This window comes from Carassius carassius, chromosome 22 (genome assembly GCF_963082965.1).
Source record: "Carassius carassius chromosome 22, fCarCar2.1, whole genome shotgun sequence".
NCBI classification, from domain to species: Eukaryota; Metazoa; Chordata; class Actinopteri; order Cypriniformes; family Cyprinidae; genus Carassius; species Carassius carassius.
This window is the reverse complement of record NC_081776.1, coordinates 24,876,890-24,898,071: the sequence shown is the minus strand read 5'-3', so window position 1 is coordinate 24,898,071 and position 21,182 is coordinate 24,876,890.

Below are 21,182 nucleotides of genomic sequence, written 5' to 3'. Positions count from 1 at the left end.
ACTGATATAGCTTTTGAGGCAAAACAACTAGGTTGGCGTACACAGGTACTTCCGGTAGAGGTTGGCTGCAGAAGATTCGTGGCCACATTCATAGTCAGGCTCCTGAATGGGGTGGAAGTTCGGGGACAGGCCTTCAGGAAAGCCATTAGATCACTGTCGAAGGCAGCAGAGCGAAGCAGCAGGTGTATCTGGATAAAGAGGAAGGACCCCAACTGGGCTGAAAAAACAATAAGGAGGGGTAAAAGCAGAAGGGGGCTCACCTGGGACACCAGGTGTTGCCGTTGAGCCCTCTGGAGGTGTCGTGGGCCTATCAACGAAACACCGGTGAAGGAGGGTGCCCACCTGAAGACCCTGATGATGTTCTTACCCCTCTCCCCACTTAAAATTAGGAAGTGCTGATTACTAGGGATATTAACATCAAGTCCTATGAGCTGAACTGTAAATGTTAGAAATAGTTTTGCTGCTTAATATTTTTTTGGAAACAATGATACCACTCAAACATTGGTATAAGATTATTTTTTTAAAAGAGAGAGAAATTTAATTTTCTTCATCATGCATGAAGTGACAAAAGTGAGTGAAGACATTTAAAATGATTTCTATTTAATAAATGTGTGACAAGTGGCAATATTATAAAGGGTTAAAGAATTTACACAAGTTGAAAAGTATTCTACTAGTTCATACAATCATGACTACACCACCCGGGGATTAACGTCTGGGAAAGATCCACAGGTTTGCCTTCCCACAAAATGACCCAGAGATGTGAATGCCTTATATAAAAAAGTAACAAATCTTTATTAAACAATTTCTCAATTAAAAGGAATCTTTCTGAAATGAAAAGATGCTTATGCACATCAACTGCAACAAGCTGCCATGAAATAAATACAAAACACCACAACAAAATATCAGGGACTTTGCAATAGGGAGGCGTGCATCAGTTGCATTTAGGGTCTGTAAGGTCATGGAAATGCCATGCGATTTTAAAACAACAATTTCCAGGCCTAAAAACGTTTTGAAAAAGTTGTGGAATTTTATTTTTCAAATCTGTGTGTAATAGTTATATTTAATCAGGTCCTACACTGTAGTTTAAATAATTCTCGCAGCTTTCAAGTTTATTATGAGGTAAATCCCTGCATTTATTCAACATAGCTTGTAGGTTTGAATAATAAAATAAATCCACACAAACACAAAAAAAAGATTCAATCAGTCATTTGAAACCATAAACTCTCTCGGAGCGCGCTTCACATCAGCGCATCTTGTCTGCACTTCAGCAACTTGCTGCAAGATGCGATACAAGACGCACTCGAATTTCGATCGGGACAGCTGACAGAACTGTCACTTGACTTGACTAATCGGGTAAATTGTTGCATTGTCACAAAAATGTATAATTTGCACACCTTTTAAGTATTTTAAGCCATTTGGTACTCGGGCGCTCCACATGCTGTATTAGGCTATGTGCCCTTGCAGTCACATCCAAGGCTTGCGAGTATTATATAAGAGTTATTTTCGTAGTTTGTTGAGTTTAAGCTACCAAATACACACAATATGTCTGATGGTTGTTGACAAATAAAACCGTTTCATGGCACACTCTACTAAAATCTATAATTAAACAACACTGCGTCGTCAGTGTTGGTGTTGTATCAGACACGTGCAATTAACATCAGGCTATATGAAAAACAAGCTCAAATGGAGTTAACAAGGTAATTGGCCGGCGAATGAGGAGATCTGTGTTTTGTCCGCATCTGAGGCAAGTGCAGCGCATTTTATACTATCATCGCCTTTTACAGGCTATATAACGTTTATTGTTGCTATATGGGCGCTTAGTTTTTCTTGTTGTTTAGTAAACTTGGCCAATGTCTTATGATATAAATGAAAAGCGCTTATGCACATGATATTCAAAACGCACAAACGTATATTGGATGGCAAAAAACTTACTTCTACAGTCTTCAATCACACAAAGACATTAGCCTTTACTGACATAGTGTTTGAGTAAAGAAAATGCTGTAGCTGCTATTCAAACAGTTATTTGTTTGCCCTTGCTTTGCGAATAAGCATAGATCTATCTCCTCCAGGCTGTGCGCGCGTCAATCTGAGTGAAGGCGGGGGAAGTGACGAGCTTTCAGAGCTTTAGGATCCAATGGCGTAATGAAGTTTTACTGACAAGCTCTTTTAAATACTTATCATTGGTTAAATATTTGTAAAACCATCTGATTTAAAATAATAATAACGAATTATAATAGATAAAATAAATTTGGTTAATTTTTCTTGGTACATACGTATCTGTCTGCCATACGGAAACGCCACCCCTGGAGGAGGGGTATCCGCCCAAAATGAGATGCCGGATCCAGCACCTCCGAAATCGGATCCGGCACCTCATTTTGGGCGGATCCCCCTTGTGGATCCGGCTTGTTCCAGCACAAATTAAGCCCTGCGTATATATACTGAATTTAGTCAGTCATCACAGTTTGATGATAAATAGTACATGTACACACTACAAAAGGGCACAGGTTGCCATTAACAAACTGAATCTCATGCAATCAATGTCTTGAATTTGAAACAGTTCAAATAAGGAATAAGTGACCATACAATGTGATCTCACTTAATAAGAGACAGAAGTGTGATAGAAGTAAGTGAGTTAATAAATAACTCACATGTCGTTCCAAATCCGTAAGACCTCCGTTTATCTTCGGAACACAGTTTAAGATATTTTAGATTTAGTCCGAGGCTCTCCATTGAGTCCCTCCATTGTCTTCAGCATTGTCTTCTCATCCGTGTCTGTTGTGAGAGAGTTCAAAACAAAGCAGTTTGTGATATCCGGTTCGCGAACGAATCATTAGATGTAACCGCATCTTTTTGAACCAGTTCACCAAATCAAACTGAATCGTTTTAAACGGTTCACTTCTCCAATACGCATTAATCCACAAATGACTTAAGCGGTTAACTTTTTGAATGTGGCTGACACTCCTTCTGAGTTCAAACAAACCAATATCCCGGAGTAATTCATTTACTCAAACAGTACACTGACTGAACTGATGTGAAGAGAGAACTGAAGATGAACACCGAGCCGAGCCAGATAACGAACGAAAGATTGACTCGTTCTCGAAATATGTTTTACCGTGCAATTTCTTTGAGTTAGACCAAACTTTTATTTTGGTGGGTTGTAGACAGAGTTTCTGTGTTTTTTAATATATTATTATTATTAGCAGGGTGCGATTTGCGGGGGGGGGGGGGGTGCGTGGGATTTCCCCCTTTCTGATTAATGTATCCCTGCCTCTGCTTAATTATTTAAATGTATCCCCCCCTCAAAGTGATCAGTGCTACTACACTAGTGGTGAGACGGCTCACAAAACTTATCACGATTTACATGGTTTGATTAAAGTAAATTTTATTTTAAAATGCGCTACTTTGGATGGCTCAGATATAGCTTCCACGCAGCCTCTCTGTATTCAGACTTGCTCAATGTCCCGCCCACGGCGCTATCTGATTGGTTACACCTCACAAGTAATAGCCTATCAACATTTGCGAGATGGTTGAAGCCAGTGTTCTGTCCTATGCCATCAGATTTTCCTACCTTCCATTAAAACAGTGGGTAGTACAATTCCGGTCCGCTGGGCAGAGTTGCTAACTTGGAGTCTTTGTCGCTAGATTTAGCAACTTTTTTCCAAAAATGTGACAAATCTAGCGACTTTTTGGGCAATCATTATTTAGTCTCTGAGACTCTCTGGTGCTGCCGCACGAGCGCGAGGTCTCTCTTTCCCAGCGCAAGCCTCTCTCTGCATCTGCTGTGTTCAGCGAGCGCAGAGAGGAACAGCACTTTCAGTTAAAAAAAAAAAGATATTCTGTTGCTTCTAACTCTATTTCACAAGCAAATACAGCCGACATCAGTCACAGCACAACCACTGACTTTATCGTATGATTGATTTCATTTGTGCAGATTAATGTTTGAGAGCTTAGTGGACTGCGTTTCAGTCATTATAATATTCACGTTGTCTGACGACAGAAACATTAAAATATAGTAATAAAAACAGGATTATTGAGAATTAAATTAAATGGCTAAATTAAATTGCAGTATGTGAGCATAGGGAGGCAATACAATACGACGCACTTACGTCATACATATGCTAATTAGCGCATGACGTCATCTAGTTCATGTTCTCATTATTTATTTTTATGATTTAAAATGTTTCAAAACATCCCCCCCTCTGTTTTTCTCACAAATCGCACCCTGATTATTAGCTATTAGGCCTACTTGAAGTATAGCATACTCTACAGTGCAATAGTACTACATTTCTGTTTGAATTTCTTCAAGTTATACGGAAATGTTATTTTGACAGGTCGTAAAGACATTGCAGTTTCTGACTGTGTATACGATACGAATGAATGACTATAATTCTATCGAATGAAATGGTAAAATACTCTCATAGTAAAATACTCTCATGTTTAGCCTACATCATATGTCAATATAGTGAAGAGCTGAAAACACCACGGGGCACACGTGCTTCAGTGTGTGTGTGTGTGTGTGTGTGTGTAGTAGAGTACATTGAGCGCTCATTCCCAGAGATGTGTAGAACAAGACTTTTAATATTCACTAGTCCATATCGAGATTTGATTAAATGTACAGCCCTACTTTTGATTTATTCATTAAAAAATGGGCGAATTCCGTGACGTTCTGCTTTATACAGCAAATTCCATTTGTGAATGAATTCCGCAATTCAATCCCTGTTGCTTTGCAAACACAGACAGGTGAATTTATGAATGAAGTTGTTACGTATCCTCACGCTTTTTAAAAGTGGGTAACGTATCACATAGTAGACTAGACCACTGTAACGTTAGTTATTTATCATGTCAAATTCTGTGCTTACATTATAGCTTCATTTCATGATAGATAGATAATCCATTTTTACCTCTTTCCTCCTGTGTCTCATGGTTCCCTCGCTTTGCGAGCACTCAGTCTCTTGCCGCTTGGGTATCCTTTCGTGCTGGCTGCATTCACTGACATAGGTCATTCGTGCTCATACATTTTCAAATTGGCCAAAACTTTTAATTCGTTGCTGCCAACTGGGGTGGCAAGGCTTTCTTTTGCCATCCCGGTAGATCCGCCCCTGCACGTGTACAAAACCACACTTACACAACCCATGAAATTCACTGCGAACCCACACCACTTTGGTGAAAAGAGACATTTCTGCACAGGAACAGCCAGTCTGCTTTCTCCAGGCCCCAGATCCCACAAAAGACAAACATAAAGAAATAAAATGGACAATCAAACCACAAATAACACCAGCAAACTTCTTGCCACAAAAAAAAAAAAATACAAACAGATTTTTTAACAGCAAAACAAGCACAAATAATTCAACAAATGTAACTAAAAAAAACTCTATGCAAGATATATTAGATACAACATTAAAGCAAAAATGAATTACACATGTAAAAGCAAAACAGCAGCTGAAATTGCAAGCCATGCTGTAGTCCCTGCTATAAGACATGCAGAGCCGGGAGCACAAAAGCAGCACACTTACAGAATGATTTAAACACCTAGGACTAAAAGTCGACCGATGTATCGGTTTTGCCAATTAATCGGCATTGATAGTTGATTGCTGGAACAATCGGTTATTTGCAAAAATCCATGCCGCTAGTTTTCTGGGTTGCGTCTGTTGCTGGAACAACTGAAAAGGGTTTGTTTTCATTATATAGTGCGAGAGCAGTCTCTAGTCACTGAAATCACTGACAACATGAGCTGTTTGTTTAGACACGTGATGCTGCGCACAAAACACAGCGAGAAACTTCAGACCTGGATTTCAATGCAGCTGACAGAAAATCCTGCCGCCCCACAGAGCGCCATTCACATAGTTTTCCATTAAAATTACATCATATTCACCCCGAATCATCGTTATTGTACATAATGAATTGTATATCGAGCATTTTCATCAAAATGTTTGTCTTTCTGTTGCTCTAATAAATTAAATTAAGACACTTTGCAGACGCTTTTATCTAATACTGTATTCACACCAAACGCGTCAATGTAGTCAATGCAAAGGTGCGTTTACGCGCGTCTGGAGGTCTCGCGGCGCGAATGAGGCCTTTAGCGCGACACGGAAGACGCAATTCGTCTAGTTCGCGCAAATTGAGCATCTGGCGCGATATGCGCAAATGGTGCTTTTGTGCATTTATGTGTTTGACGCGAATTCGCGTCTGCCGCCCGAGTTGAAAATGTTTAACTTTGGCATCAATTCACGCCACTTTAACCAATCAGGAGCCTGCTCAGGAGTCACTCATTCAACATGGAGGAACGACTGATGTTGTCAGTGAGCAGTCAACCGGAGCTTAATGACACAAGTATCACACACAAGTTCATATTTCAGGAATGAAATGGACCTTGCTTAGAAGAGTGTGTTGTAAATACACTTTTAAGTCACGTACACGTTTATCGACCCGCTGCCTTCCCGCTGTTTTTTACAACTATTTTCCCCCTAATATAGCCTACAGCTACTTTTCGCTAACAAGATAATGAGTTTATTCAGAGGACATGTGCAGGAAAAAGTAGAAAAGACCTGAGTGCTCGATCAACATCAGCCATCTTGCAAACAGACAACAGCCTAGCACTTGCCCCTCCCACAAGAAGTGGATTTCGCTCTAGACGCGCGAATGCATTCAAAATGTTCAAGCGGCAAAGTAGACACGGTAGACGTGAATTTGACGCTCTATTCACGTTTGGTGTGTATAGTATACAGCTACTTACAGTGCATTCAGGCTAACATTTTTTACCTAACGTGTTCGCTGGGAAAAAAAAATATTAAAGTCTGAACAATAAGGCATATAAAGTTTGAAGTTCAGTGTTTAAAAAAATGGTGCAAACGGAAAAGCTATAATATAGATCGCTCTTTCCGTTTACACTGTTTTTTTTAAATACTGAACTTCAAACTTTCTATGCGTTATTGTTCAATCTTGAAGTAAACTTTGGTCTGTTTGGTAATTAAATAAACAGTTTTAGATTACTGCTCGAGTTGAACACAATGTGTCCGGAGTGTGTGTGATACCGGTTGTCCCAGTTCTCCTAGACTCAGCGCTGCTCTTTTATTTTGATTATATAATCATTAAGTGTTCATGAACAGAACCAGTTAAAGTGGAATGTCATGGAATATTGTTAAAATATCAAATTTTTTATTAAAAGTAGGTCATTACATTTTAATCAAATCACGATATGGACTAGAATCTGTAACTATTAAGCCACAAAAGTTGATTTAAATATGAATCCTGCATGTTCTACGTTAATGAATGGTGCAGACTCGAGGCTTAATTTTTATACACATGCCCCCAGTTTCACAGACGAGGCTTAAGCCTAGTCCCAGACTAAAGTGTAAATCTGAGCTGTTTTACTGAAAGAATCCTGCACTGACTGATCTTGAAATATATCAGTGCCTTTGTTTTGTCTTAAGATGCACACAAGTACTGTTTTTTTCTAAGGCATATTAATGAAAATTACTTTAATGTCCTTATTGAAATATGGCTTAATCCTGGCTTAGTCTAAGCCCTGTTTGTGAAACCGGGCCATAATGTTACTGAAGTGTGTGATGCTTGTTGTGATTTCAGCATCAGCCGTCTTACTAAATGGAGGACATCATCTTCAGAACTGCTCTAAGATCACTTAATGAGCATTTGATCGTTTGATTTGAGTAAAACTAGCATCATATCACATACACAGAACTGTAAAGGTATTTACGGCAAACCATCAAAATAAAAGTCTGTTTTGATTTGAAGTCTATTTTTCAGTGTTACTAACTTCTTTCAATGGAAAGTTGCTAAAACCAGTTTGAAAAGTCGCCAAAAATGTCGCTAGATGACGTCATACGCTAATTAGCATATTTGGTATGTCATCGCGTCGTATTGGCTTTTACTTTTTTGTCTCTCTGTGGTCACAAACTGTATTTTCATTTATCTAAATTCTCAATAAAGCTGTTTTTTAAATAATATATTTGACTGTTTCTATTGGGAAAGCTTTCGCTCATGCGGCAGTAACAGTGAGTCACAGAGACTCGCTAAGGTTGGTCCAAGAACTCTCTACATTTGTCGCTAGTCACTTTAAAAAAAAAAAAAAAAACGTTGTTAGAGAAAAGAAAGTTGTTTTATGCAGTTAAATAATTAGACATGATAAAACACAGAATTTGGTAACAAATATGGTGAGAAAAAATAAAACATTTCATAGGGCCTGAAACTTAATCTTTGCTAAACTTTTATTAAATTGATATAAAAGTGTATGTTTCATGTTTTAAATTAATTAGACTTAATAAACTTTAATTTAACTATTAAAAAGGAGTGGAGATTAATTTGAACAGAAAAAAACAGAATCCAGAAAAATTTTAACAGAAATAACAGAATTTAGAAAAAAATAAAATGGATTTCATATTGGCCCTATTTCAGTGTGGTAATTTTATCATTTACTATTATTACTTTTACTATTATTACTACTAGTAGTATGAATCAATACTGTTTTTGTTCTTTTTTTCTTTTTTAAATAAAGAACTATTTTAGTTTTTTGTTCAGTATCCATTTTTAAAAACTATCGGTTAAATGATTCAATATCGTCCAGTGTAGTCCAACCTAGCTATTGGTATTGGCAAAATCCACTATCGGTCGAACCTCTACCTAGGACACAGAAAAAGTTATGACCCACCCTAATATGCCTTTATGCAGGCTAGAGAGACAAGAGTAGCTGTACATATACATACCAGATAATTTGGACCAATCATTTAATAGATCGCATACAGTCAGCAGTAATCATTCAAATGCAGAGAAACACTACAGCGAAGGACCGGCATTCACCCAAATATTGGTGCAACTTGTGCCCGAACAAGCACCAGCTTCACAAGGATTACTAGTAACAACAAACAATAAACAGTTATAATCACTATTAAAGTCTACAACACCAACAACGTTTGGGAAGTCGTGACCTAGTGGTTAGAGAGTTTGACTCCTAACCCTAGGGTTGTGGGTTCGAGTCTCGGGCTGGCAATACCACGACTGAGGAACCCCCAACTGCTCCCCGCAGCATAAATGGCTGCCCACTGCTCCGGGTGTGTGTTCACAGTTTGTGTGTGTGTTCACTGCTGTGTGTGTGCACTCTAGATGGGTTAAATGCAGAGCACAAATTCTGAGTATGGGTGCCTTTATATACACTCTACTAACTAGGATGCCACAACAACTAATTACCTAGGGGGTGTGATCAACCAGACAGCAGCAAACCCACTGCAATAACTGCATTTCACGACAGTCGCATTAACAAATTTCATTAATATATTTGATAAATTCAAATAAATGTTGTTTATTGAACTTTATATTTATCAGAAAATCCTGAAAAATAAAGTCCATTATCATGTATGTGACACTGAAAACTGGAGTAATGATGAAGAAAAATCTGCTTTGTATTAGTAATAATATTTCACACTCAGTTTTTATTTTATTTTATTTTGTTCAAATAAATTCATCATTAGTACATGTAATGTTTCCAAACTTTTTCCTTCTTTTTGTCTCTAGCTGATCACATGCCTGCATTTTCTACTGTACAGGTGCTTCTCAATAAATTAAAATGTCGTGGAATAGTTCATTTATTTCAGTAATTCAACTCAAATTGTGAAACTTGTGTATTAAATAAATTAAATGCGCACATACTGAAGTAGTTTTAGTCTTTGGTTCTGTTTGTGATGATTTTGGCTCACATTTAACAAAAACTCTCAGTTTGGTGCAATAGGCTACACAATCATGGGGAAGACTGCTGATCTGACAGTTGTCCAGAAGACAATCATTGACACCCTTCACAAGGAGGGTAATCCACAAACATTCATTGCCAAAGAAGCTGGCTGTTCACAGAGTGCTGAACCACAGACAACGTAAAGCCTGGTTCACACGGGACGATTTTAAAATTGTCGGCCGATTTTCCAAACCTGAGAGACCCCACACACGGCGATAAAAAATCACGGGTCTAACAGTTTTGGTCATACAGTGTGTAGTGTGCAGCCACACGGCAAAATCAACACATCACACACGAACCGATTTGACTCCTGAGCATTCCCAGGTCAGACGGGAAATCTCGCAAAATCCCTCGAGATCAAACGTGACTTCAGAGTAAACAATCATGGCGGACGAAGAGGATGCAGTGGCCATAGTTTGTGCTTTGTTTGTAACCGAAAAAAAAAACATAAGAAAAACAAGAAAAGGCGATGGTCAAAGAAGTGGAGACAAAGTCCTCCATCTCCGACGTCCACCGGACTTTTCTGGTGCGCAAAGCCGCCGGCTGTTTTGATTTTGTTTCCCGGTACTTCCTCGCCGCCTCGTCACCTCGCTTTCTGATTGGCTACACGCCACAGTCCACAGGCTGCGTGATCGTTTGTCCTCGGAGGACACCACACACGAGAAGAAATCGGGCCAAATAAATCCAACATGTTGGATATCCCCGATTTGTGATCGGAGCGGTCCCGACGTCCTTCTGAGCAGAGGAGCACAGTCTTAACACACAACACACGGCAGGAATATCTGATCAGATTATTTTACGATAATCGGAGCATCCTTAAGATTGTCGGAAGGTGTCAATCGGGGCTAAAATCGGCCTAATTATCCTGCCGTGTGAACCAGGCTTTAGAGGCTTCTTACCTGGGCTAAGGAGAAGAAGAACTGGACTGTTACACAAGTTACACAATTTGAGTTGAATTACTGAAATAAATGAACTTTTCCATGACATTCTAATTTATTGAGATGCTCCTGTATATATAAATATATATTGAGGTCGTGTCCGTCTGATGTTGATCATGTTTATGATGTTTGCTATTTTAATGAACGTAGCTGTTTAATAAGTAGTGGAAAAAAATGACCATTTACATGCCTAGGGTGTTTGCATTGTAAGAATGTTCAGTGATACTTAAGATTTAGACTTAAGATTTAGACTTAAGATTAAGATGTGTGGTGATGTTTTCTCATTAAAATTGTAGTGGCGATCGTACCACAACAAAAAACACTTGAGGGAATTTGAAGTCGTCTCCAACGCGTAATGGTGCAAGAAATCAGGTCTCCCATGGCACTCGATTAACACTTTATTTTATGAAGAATTATAATTACTTACAAAAACTGCTGCTTGCATTACTGATGTCAATTGAGCTCATACGTATGCAACATTAAACATGGTGCTAATAGCTGAACATGACCAAACCACACCTGCACCCATGCACGGTTGAAAAACTATGTGGCTTCTCCTGATCGTAATTCCCCCTCCTGGCTGGTTCACCTGTGTCTTACTCTTATAGCCACCACAACTAGCATAATGCCATGCCTATGCCCCCTAGTGTGCAGGTGGAAGAACGTCACCCCCATGCAACTTACCACCAACAAAAAACATAACATCAAAATTGGCTACAACACACCGGCCCCTGATTGTTACTCTATAATAATGTAACAATTAAACACCATACAAACAATGGAGCCAATAAAATATCCATCATGCACATATGGGCTTTTAGTTCACAATGTCCATGTATACATCAGTCTTTATCCAGCTTCTTGCAGAAGACAAATCTTTGTGACTGGTCTCTCCAGAATGTTGCATTTGGTCTGGACTTTAACAGACCGCACAAGTCCTTGTGGGTCAGGAAAGGTCTGCAGTACTTTCCCTAACATCCAGGATCCACGAGGAGCAGTAGAGTCGGCCACAATGACTATGTCTCCAATGCTGAAGCTTCTCTTGTCCTTAGACCACCGTTGTCGTTCCTGTAACAAAGGTAAGTACTCCCGGATCCATCTGTGCCAAAAAAGATCCGATAAGAACTGAACTTGCCTCCAACGTCGTTTTGTGTATAAATCACTCTTCTCAAAAAGCCCAGGTGGGAGTGCAGGTTTGCCTTTCAACAAGAGGATGTGATTTGGGGTCAAGGGTTCCAGATCATTAGGATCATTCGACAATTTAGTGATTGGACGGTCATTCAATATGGCTTCGACCTCACATAAAAAAGTCTGTAATCCCTCATCATCCATACTTTGCTGATGAAGGACTGAGTTCAGCACCTGTCTGACCATACGAATGATTCGTTCCCATGTTCCACCATGATGTGATGTAGTAGGAGTGTTGAAGCTCCATTTCACTCCTGACTGAAGTAATGCCTTTTGAATTTTTTGGTGATTCAGAGCAGACAGAGCCTCTCTCAGCTCACGTTCTGTTCCAACAAAATTAGTTCCGTTATCTGATGTGCGATACCTGGCCTCTTCTAGATATGAATCTGCGCAGTGCATTGATGCAAGAACTGGTATCCAATGAATATGCCATTTCCAAATGCACTGCCCTACTGGCCATGCAGGTAAAGATAACACCATAGCGCTTTATAAAGCTGCGGCCTCTCTTCACTTCAAAAGGCCCAAGTAGTCAACACCCGCACTTGTGAATGGTGGGAGGTCAGGTTGAAGTCTGTCTTTTGGCAAATCTGCCATCTTTTGTTCACCCAGCCTCCCTCTAAAATGTCTACAAATGACGCAAGATGAAAGAATCTTTCTAGCAGCAGCATTTGCGCTGGTAATCCAATAGCGCTGACGAAGTCGAGAAAGCAGGTGATTTCTTCCACAATGTCCTAACTGCTCATGAATGTCGCGAAGAATGAGAGTGGAGATATGTTGGTCTTTAGCTAAAATGACTGGATGTTTCATGCCCTCAGGCATTGCCGCTCTACTGAGCCTTCCACCCACTCTCAAGAGGCCCTTTTCTAACACTGGATCAAGTTTGTAAATATGACTGCTTTTCTTGACTCCAGATGTTCCCTCTTTCAAAACAGTTATTTCCTCATTAAACCGGTCTAATTGACAGTATCGAATGATGGCATTTTCAGAGGTTTCAAGATCTTCAGGGGAAATGATTTGACCAGTCAGTGTGGTTCTGAATCTTTGCATCTCCTTTTCCACGTTGTTCTTTTGTTGAATTATATCAAGTCCACTGCTGGACACAGAAGCTTGTATTTCTCTTCTCTTCTGACTTAACAGCAGCAACATCTTTCTCACCTGTAGAAAACAAGCAACTGAAATCTTTAGCCTTTTCCATGAAGAGAAGTAATTTATCAACTGATTTGTTGAATTCTGTGCATCTATGTTGACAATGTTTGTTACATTTACGACATCTTTAATGACTACAGCATTTACTGTAGCCTCTCTTTTGACCTCTGGGTCATCACTGCTGATAGAGACAGAATCCACAATGTTAACAGGCCATTCCCTTTCATTCTTTAGAAGAAAATCTGGGCCATGGATCCATCTGCTTCCTGTGAGCAGGTACTCAATTTTCACCCCACGTGAAGCCTCATCAGCAGGATTCTGCTTTGTATCAACATACCTCCACTGTGAGACAGCAGTGGTTTCTCTTATTGTTGAGATCCTATTGGCCACAAAGGTATGAAAATGCTTTGTTTCATTCCTAATGTACTTTAGCACAGTTGTGCTGTCACTCCAAAAGGTAGAATTCTCCAACTCCAGCTGCAATTCTGTTTTCAACATCCTATCAATTCGAACTGCAAGCACAGCAGCAGTTAGTTCCATCCTTGGGGTTGTCACTTTCTTTAATGGAGCAACTCTTGCTTTTCCTAGAATAAAGGCAAGATGAATTTTCTTCTTGTCATTCTGCATCCTCAGGTACGATACTGTACCATATCCGTCCTCGCTGGCATCAGAGAAGTGATGTAATTGGGCACTGGTAAGCTGTCCAAAATCTTTGGGCTTGATGCATCTTGGTATGCTAAATGTGCTGAGCTTTCTTAAATCTTCTAGCCACCTCACCCACTGTAGTTGGTAGTTTGGGGAAATGTGATCATCCCAACCACAGTTCAACCTACAGAGATTTTGCAGCATCAACTTGGCAGGTAAAGCAAAGGGTGCTAAAAATCCAATGGGATCATACACTGAGCTTATTACAGACAAGATACCTCGTCTTGTCAGTGGTCTTTCCTGAACTGCCATTTTGAACCTAAAGGTGTCAGTTTCTGCACACCATTGCAGTCCAAGTGTTCTCTCGACAGGGAGATTATCTCTGTCGAGATTCAATTGTTTCACTTCTTTAGCTCTTTTTTCCACATCAATAGATTCCAACACTGACCTGCTGTTGCTAATCCATTTCACCAGACGAAACCCCCCCATCTGGCATACAGTTGTCAGATCTCTCACCAGGGCTATGGCCTCTGCTTCTGAAGGCAGGGACTTCAAGCAGTCATCCACATAGAAATTGTACTTGATCGTGTCCGTCACGTGTACTGGAAAGTTTGCCCTATTGTCCTCAGCAGTTTTTCTTAGGGCAAAACTGGCACAGCTGGGTGATGATATTGCACCGAACAGATGAACAATCATTCTATATTCAGTAAGATGTTGTGTTAATTCGCCAGTTGGCCACCACAGGAAGCGAAGAAAATCAACATCCTGTTTTGTCACTTTAACTTGATGATACATCGTCTGAATATCAGCCATCACTGCTACAACTTCTTGACGAAACCTTATCAGAACTCCAAGCAATGAATTTGTCAAATCAGGTCCCTGAAGTAGCTGACTGTTGAGCGACATCCCCTTAAAGCTTGCACCACAGTCAAATACTACCCGCAAGGTTCCCTTTTTTGCATGGTACACGCCATGATGTGGGATGTACCAGACTTTTCCTTCTTTTCCTTTCCTTTGATTTTCTGGCACCTTTTCTGCATATCCTTTATTTGTGACATCACTGAGAAAGTGAGTATATTCTTCTTTAAAGGTAGCATTTTTCATTAATTTCCTTTTCAAACAGAGGGCCCTTTGTTCAGCAACATCACGGTTGTTGGGCATGATAACGTTTTCCTCCCTGAAAGGTAATCTCATGCAGTAATGACCATTGCAGAGTTCAACTGAACTGTTCATGATCTCCATAAACTTGAGATTTTCTCTAGACATTTCTGGCTTTTCCTCTGTTAATTTCTCATTAAAGTCATGGTTATATTGCTTCACCAACAGTTCTTCTATGTTAGCAATAGATATTCGGTTGACTGTACTAATAGGGTAGCTGCTTCCAGTCTCATTACCTCCTCTTAGTGGGCCATTAATAACCCATCCCAATAGGGTTCTGACAGCATAAGGTCTAGAGTTGTTCCGATTCCGATACCAGTATCGGAAATGCGTCCGATACTGCCGAAAATGCTGGCATCGGTATCGGCGAGTACTGGAGTCCAGGCACCGATCCGATACCACGCAATTTATTAGAAATAGGAATCTATTTACTGGTTAGCTCCGTTAGCTCTAACGCAGTTCTTCTTCGCCGCTCTTAAAACAGTTGCGCCGTGCAGCCACCGGCAGCTGCTGTTTTAGAGGGGCGAAGAAGAATTGATCACATGACACCTCCTTAAAAGAAGCTAACATTAGCGCATCATGTCGGCGGTTTGGCAGTATTTTACAGTGGATGCTCCCAACAGTAAGACGGCGACATGCAACATATGCAAGGAATCAATTTCGAGGGGTGGCACAAATGTTGCAAATTTCAACACCAGCAACTTAATTAAACATTTGAAGACGCGTCACGCTAAAGAGCACGACGAATTTAAAGCTAAGGGGAAAAAGAAGGACGAACTGCAGAAGCAAACTCTGGAAGCTGCCTTCCAGCGACGAGATAAATTCCCCAAAGACAGCCAAAAAGCAACAAAGATAACAGACAAAATTTTGGAGTTTATTGTCCTGGATGACCAACCCCTGTCTGTCGTCGAAAAAGTGGGATTTCGCCGCTTAATGGAGCATTTGGAGCCAAGGTACTGTTTGCCTGGTCGTAAATATATCTCAGAAACTGCGCTACCCAAATTATATGAGACAGTTAGGGAACACATTTCGTGTATGCTGAAAGACGTGCATGCAATCAGCTTTACCACGGACATTTGGAGCTCCGACGTGTGCCCCATGTCTTTGATTAGTTTAACATCACACTGGGTGGACAGAGAGTCAACATTTACCCCTCGAAGTGCGGTGCTGCACGCCAACGAGTTCCGAGGGTCACATACTGGCACATTAATTGCCGAAGCAATTGAGGGGATGCTAGTAAAGTGGAAAATTCCCAAGTCCAAAGTTCATGTTTTTTGCGCGACAACGCTAGCAACATGAAGAAAGCCATGGACGAGATGGATGTACCGAGTTTGGGATGCTTCGCCCACACTCTCCAGCTAGTGGTGCATGAAGGGTTACTGTCACAGAGAAGTGTGAGTGATGCACTGGCGAATGGTAGGAAGTTAGTAGGGCATTTCAAACACTCGCCACTGGCTACTACACGCCTGGAAGATATTCAAAAAGATCTCCAAATGCCCACCAAACGTCTGCACCAAGACATAGCAACGAGGTGGAACAGTACCTACTATATGGTTGAGAGTTTACTGGAGCAGAAGCGGTCAATTTCAGCATATGGAGCTGACCACGACCTGCCAGTGACCCTTACAGCTAACCAGTGGGCTTTACTGGAGAAAATAATCATTGTTCTGGCACCATTTAAAGAACTGACCAGACAGATTAGCTCCTCTACCTCTTCTGCAGCTGAAGTCATCCCCTCAGTTACAGTGCTGAAACGCCTGCTTGCTCGGGAGAACGAGGGGGACACGGGTATAAAAACCATGAAAACAACCCTTCTTGAGGCTGTCCAGAAAAGATTCAGAACCACTGAGAATGAGCCCTTGTATGCAGTTGCCACTCTTTTAGACCCACGATTCAAAGACAGGTATGTCTAATATTTTTATTAAGTATCTATATTATAAACAAAATTTTTAAATGGTGTTTTGGATAACTAGATATTGCATTATTATTGATTTACTATTGCATTAATAATGTTACCACTAAAAGCTACTATGGAGGAGGTTGTTTATTTGTTTATTTTACACATAAAGACATTTATTTATTTTTTATTTTTTCATTTTTTTTAGATACTTCACAGGAGCAGACAGCATCAAGCAAGCCAAGGATGCTCTGACCCAAGAGGTGGAGAAGATGGAGGCGTTACTGAGCAGGACCACACCTGAGGGAGCAGAGACAGTGCCAGAAAACCCCCATAAAGCTCCACGTATGGAAGCACAGCCAGACAGCAGCAGCAGCAGAAAGAGCAGCTTGAAAGGCCTGTTTGAGGAAATCCTGCAGGAGCATGATGAGGAACGTGGGGCAAGTAGCACAAGCACACAAGTTCAAAATCAAATACAGACATATTTGACAGAGCAAACAGTCCCACGCTCAGACAGCCCATTCCAGTACTGGGGAGTCAACCAAATTCGGTTTCCCACCCTGGCTTCCACAGCTGCAAAGTTTCTCTGTGCTCCTTGTACCAGTGTTGACAGCGAGAGACTGTTCAGTACAGCATCCAACATTGTTGATGCAAGAAGGAACAGGCTAGGAGGAGAGAGGGCAGAAATGCTTATCTTCTTGAAGAAGAATCTGCCTTTGCTCTTGAAATTATGAGCAATACTAAATTGCTAAAATACTGCAATGTGTAGCCTACTTGTTTTAAAGTATTTTTTTGTTTACTGTGTAGCTGCTGCTCTTTTGATTTGTATTTTTTTTATGTTTACTTTATAGGTTGGTGTTGCACTAATTGTGAAATACTGCATTTTTTAAAGATTTAAATGCCTTTTTATTTTAGTACATAATGGCTGCACTTTAAGTTGTTTTGTTTTTTAAAGGAATCTTTAAAGTTACTGTTGCAATACTGTTTTATACTGTTCTATTTAAAAATTTAAATGCCTTTTATTTTAAAATATTGTGGCTGCACTTTAAAATTTGTTTTTATTTATAAAATTATTCCTATATTTAGTTAAGTTGTTGTTGCACTACTGTTTTATACTGTTGTATTTAAAAATTTAAATGCCTTTATTTTACAATATTGTGGGTGCACTTTATTTCTTTTTTTAAATAATTATTCCTATATTTATTTAAGTTGCTGTTACACTACTGTTTTATACTGTTCTATTTAAAAATAAATGGCTTCCATTTGCTGTATTCATTCATGTTTTACAAAGGGTTTAACCTGAGCCAGGCCTTACCAGAATGATAATCATATCAAAGTCATGCAGGTAGTATGATCTTTTTCTTTTTTTTTTTAACACAATGGTATCGGTACTCGGTATCGGCAGATACCCTTAGCACGAGTATCGGAATCGGTATCGGGAGGGAAAAAAATGGTATCGGAACATCTCTAATAAGGTCCTCCATCCTTGCTGTTTACCACTTGCCATGGTTCCATTACTTTTGAAACGTTGGTTCCAATCAATAGCTCCACATCAGCATTGATGACAGGAATTTCCACAGAGTGTAGATGTGGCCAGGCACTTAGCTCTTCTTGTCGTGGAATGTTATCACGAGTCACAGGCATCACATATTGTGTAAATACATCCGGCAATTCAAAGAAAGTATTACTATTGAGTGCAGATACTTCCAGTCCTGAGATGACATGACTGTCTACAAACTTTTCTTGACTCATGGTTCTCAACAGGATCTTGGCATTTTTTCCTCTCACCTTTAGTTCCCTCATGAGTCGCTCCGAGCAGAAGGTGGCTGTGTTGCCGGGATCTAAAAACGCATAGGTTTTCAGCACCTTACTACCTTTTACAGCCTTGATTTGTACAGGCACAATTGGCAAAACACAGTCTTGCACACCGGCCCCTATATGGCCACAAGTCTTAGGAGAAACTACATGACTCGTTTCTTGGTGTGTGTCCTCTAATTTGATTTCCTTTTCCTTTGAATGAATATGGAGGCAGGTAGGATGTTTCAGGTTACACAACTTGCAAGATAGACGTCTATGACAGTCTTTGCTCATGTGTCCAACAGTCAAACACCCAAAACAAACACCTTTCACCTTTAGAAAATCGATTTTCTCTCTGTGCAGCTTCTTCTCTAGTCTGGGGCAGCACTCCAATCTGTGACCCTCCTCACACAGCAGACACGTCACCTTTGTTGATTTATCGGTTACATTTTTCTCTTTTAGCACTTGATGTGTGTTTCCAGTAGTAACAGCTTCCACAGAAGTAGCAAAACTGCTTCCCCTTCCCTTGAAGCGAACCTGTGAGACTTTATGGCCAACATGATATTTTGATGGTAAGATGGATGCATCCTGAATATTTCCAAAGAGTGGATCAGAGGCAATGGATACTTGCCTCTCAAGAAAACTGACAATGTCACTGAAACCTGCTTGACGACAGTGCCTCTCCTGCAAATCATAAGCAGTGTTTCTCCACCTTTCCCTCAGTTTATATGGTAGCTTCAAAATTATAGCACGCATATTGGATGGCATATTCATCTCTGTCATGTAGCTAATGTCCTCCATTGCATTACAACAAACTCGTAAAAACAAAACAAAGGCTTGCAAGCCCTTGACATCTTCTGCTTTCACTGGTGACCATCCCAGAGCTTTCTCCATGTAAGCTGTGGCAATTCTTTGTTCATTTCCAAAGCATTTCTGAAGAAGTGTCTTAGCTCTTTGATACCCCCTTTCAGGTGGCATGTGTTGACAGCCCTTGACCAGCTCCTTAGGTTGTCCTTTGGTGTACTGCTCTAAAAAGTACAAGCAATCTTGATTGCTAGCAGCCTTTCCTTCTACTCCATTTTCAAATGCTCTAATGAATGTTCTGTACTCGAGAGGGTCTCCATCAAAGGTTGGTATATCCCTTGGGGGTAATGATAGTGAAGACTGCTGCTGTACTAGCAAAGCAGTTATGTCGTTTTGCCTTTGCATAATGGTGAGAAAATTTTGTTGTTCCACGTTGGTTTGCACTAAACCATCATGCTGTATGGACTCCTGCGTGGAAAGCATAGCCGTTTCCGGTGTATGATATGTGGTGTGATTGGTTTGTTGAGGTTTATGAAGCGGAGCATGAACCTGTGTTCCGCCTTGTTGAAAACTGTTTTCTTTAGGTCGTGCCTCAGTTGACACTGTAGCTTTACTGCCTCCTTTTGGTGGATGATTGAACTGATGGCTTGAATCCTTGAGACATGTTTCCATTGACACTGTGGCTTTACTGCCTCCTTTCGGTGGATGATTGAACTGATGGCTTGAATCCTTGAGACATGTTTCCATTGACACTGTGGCTTTACTGCCTCCTTTTGGTGGATGATTGAACTGATGGCTTGAATCCTTGAGACATGTTTCCATTGACACTGTGGCTTTACTGCCTCCTTTTGGTGGATGATTGAACTGATGGCTTGAATCCTTGAGACATGTTTCCATTGACACTGAGGCTTTACTGCCTCCTTTGGATGGATGATTGAAATGATGGCTTAAACTTTGTGGAACAAATTCCATAGCAGAGGATCTAAGAGAGGACTTGTACTCTGACCTTTTCAGATATGAATTAATTCCATCAGAATGTGCACTGGAGCTTTGCACATCAGAACCTCTGTACTTAAGCACCGTAACCTTCGCTGTGTGAGCAGCAATTTGACTTTGCAATTCAAGCACCTCCTTCTTTTGTCTAATTTGTTCCTCCTGTACCTCCAGTTCATGCTTTTCTTTTAGGGTAGCTGGCCTAGCAATAAGAGCAGCTCTTTCAGCCTCTGCTTTAAGGTATGCAGAGGAGGTTGATAACCTTAAAGACCTATGGCTGGAGCAAGAAGCTGATGTACACCTTTTTTCATTAACATTAGAAATACTGTCATTTGGACCGATCTCATCAGTGATCACAGTTGTATGTTGCACAGCGTTATCAACCTCACTATCAACAACATCATCACCACCATCATTTTCATCACCCTTGCATTGCTCCTTAATGTCAAACAACCACTCTTTTATTCTTTTTATCATTTCTGTATTACTGTTCATTTCGATTTCAAACCATTTATTTTGTTTTGACATTTCCTCATTTGGTAACAAAGGTTTCAATGATTCATGCAACTCTGTTGTTTCCACACTCAATTTTAAAAAGGTATCATATGTCATCTGCACCTCGGACACATTGGTTTTTGAAAGCATCCATTGCTCAACTTCCTTTCTTAGTTTATACAGTTTTTTTATCTTATGGTTCCTTTCCTTTTGATGTGATATTATTTTTTCTTCCAAAGCTTTAACCGTGAGTTTAACTGGCCTTTTACCAAGTTCATTCTCCGTTTCACCTTGATTGACAGGTGCATTCAAGTCCACGTTACTCATTGTGATGATTAGACAAGCTGCCAAAGGCTTTATTTTAGAATTGAGACAGAATTGA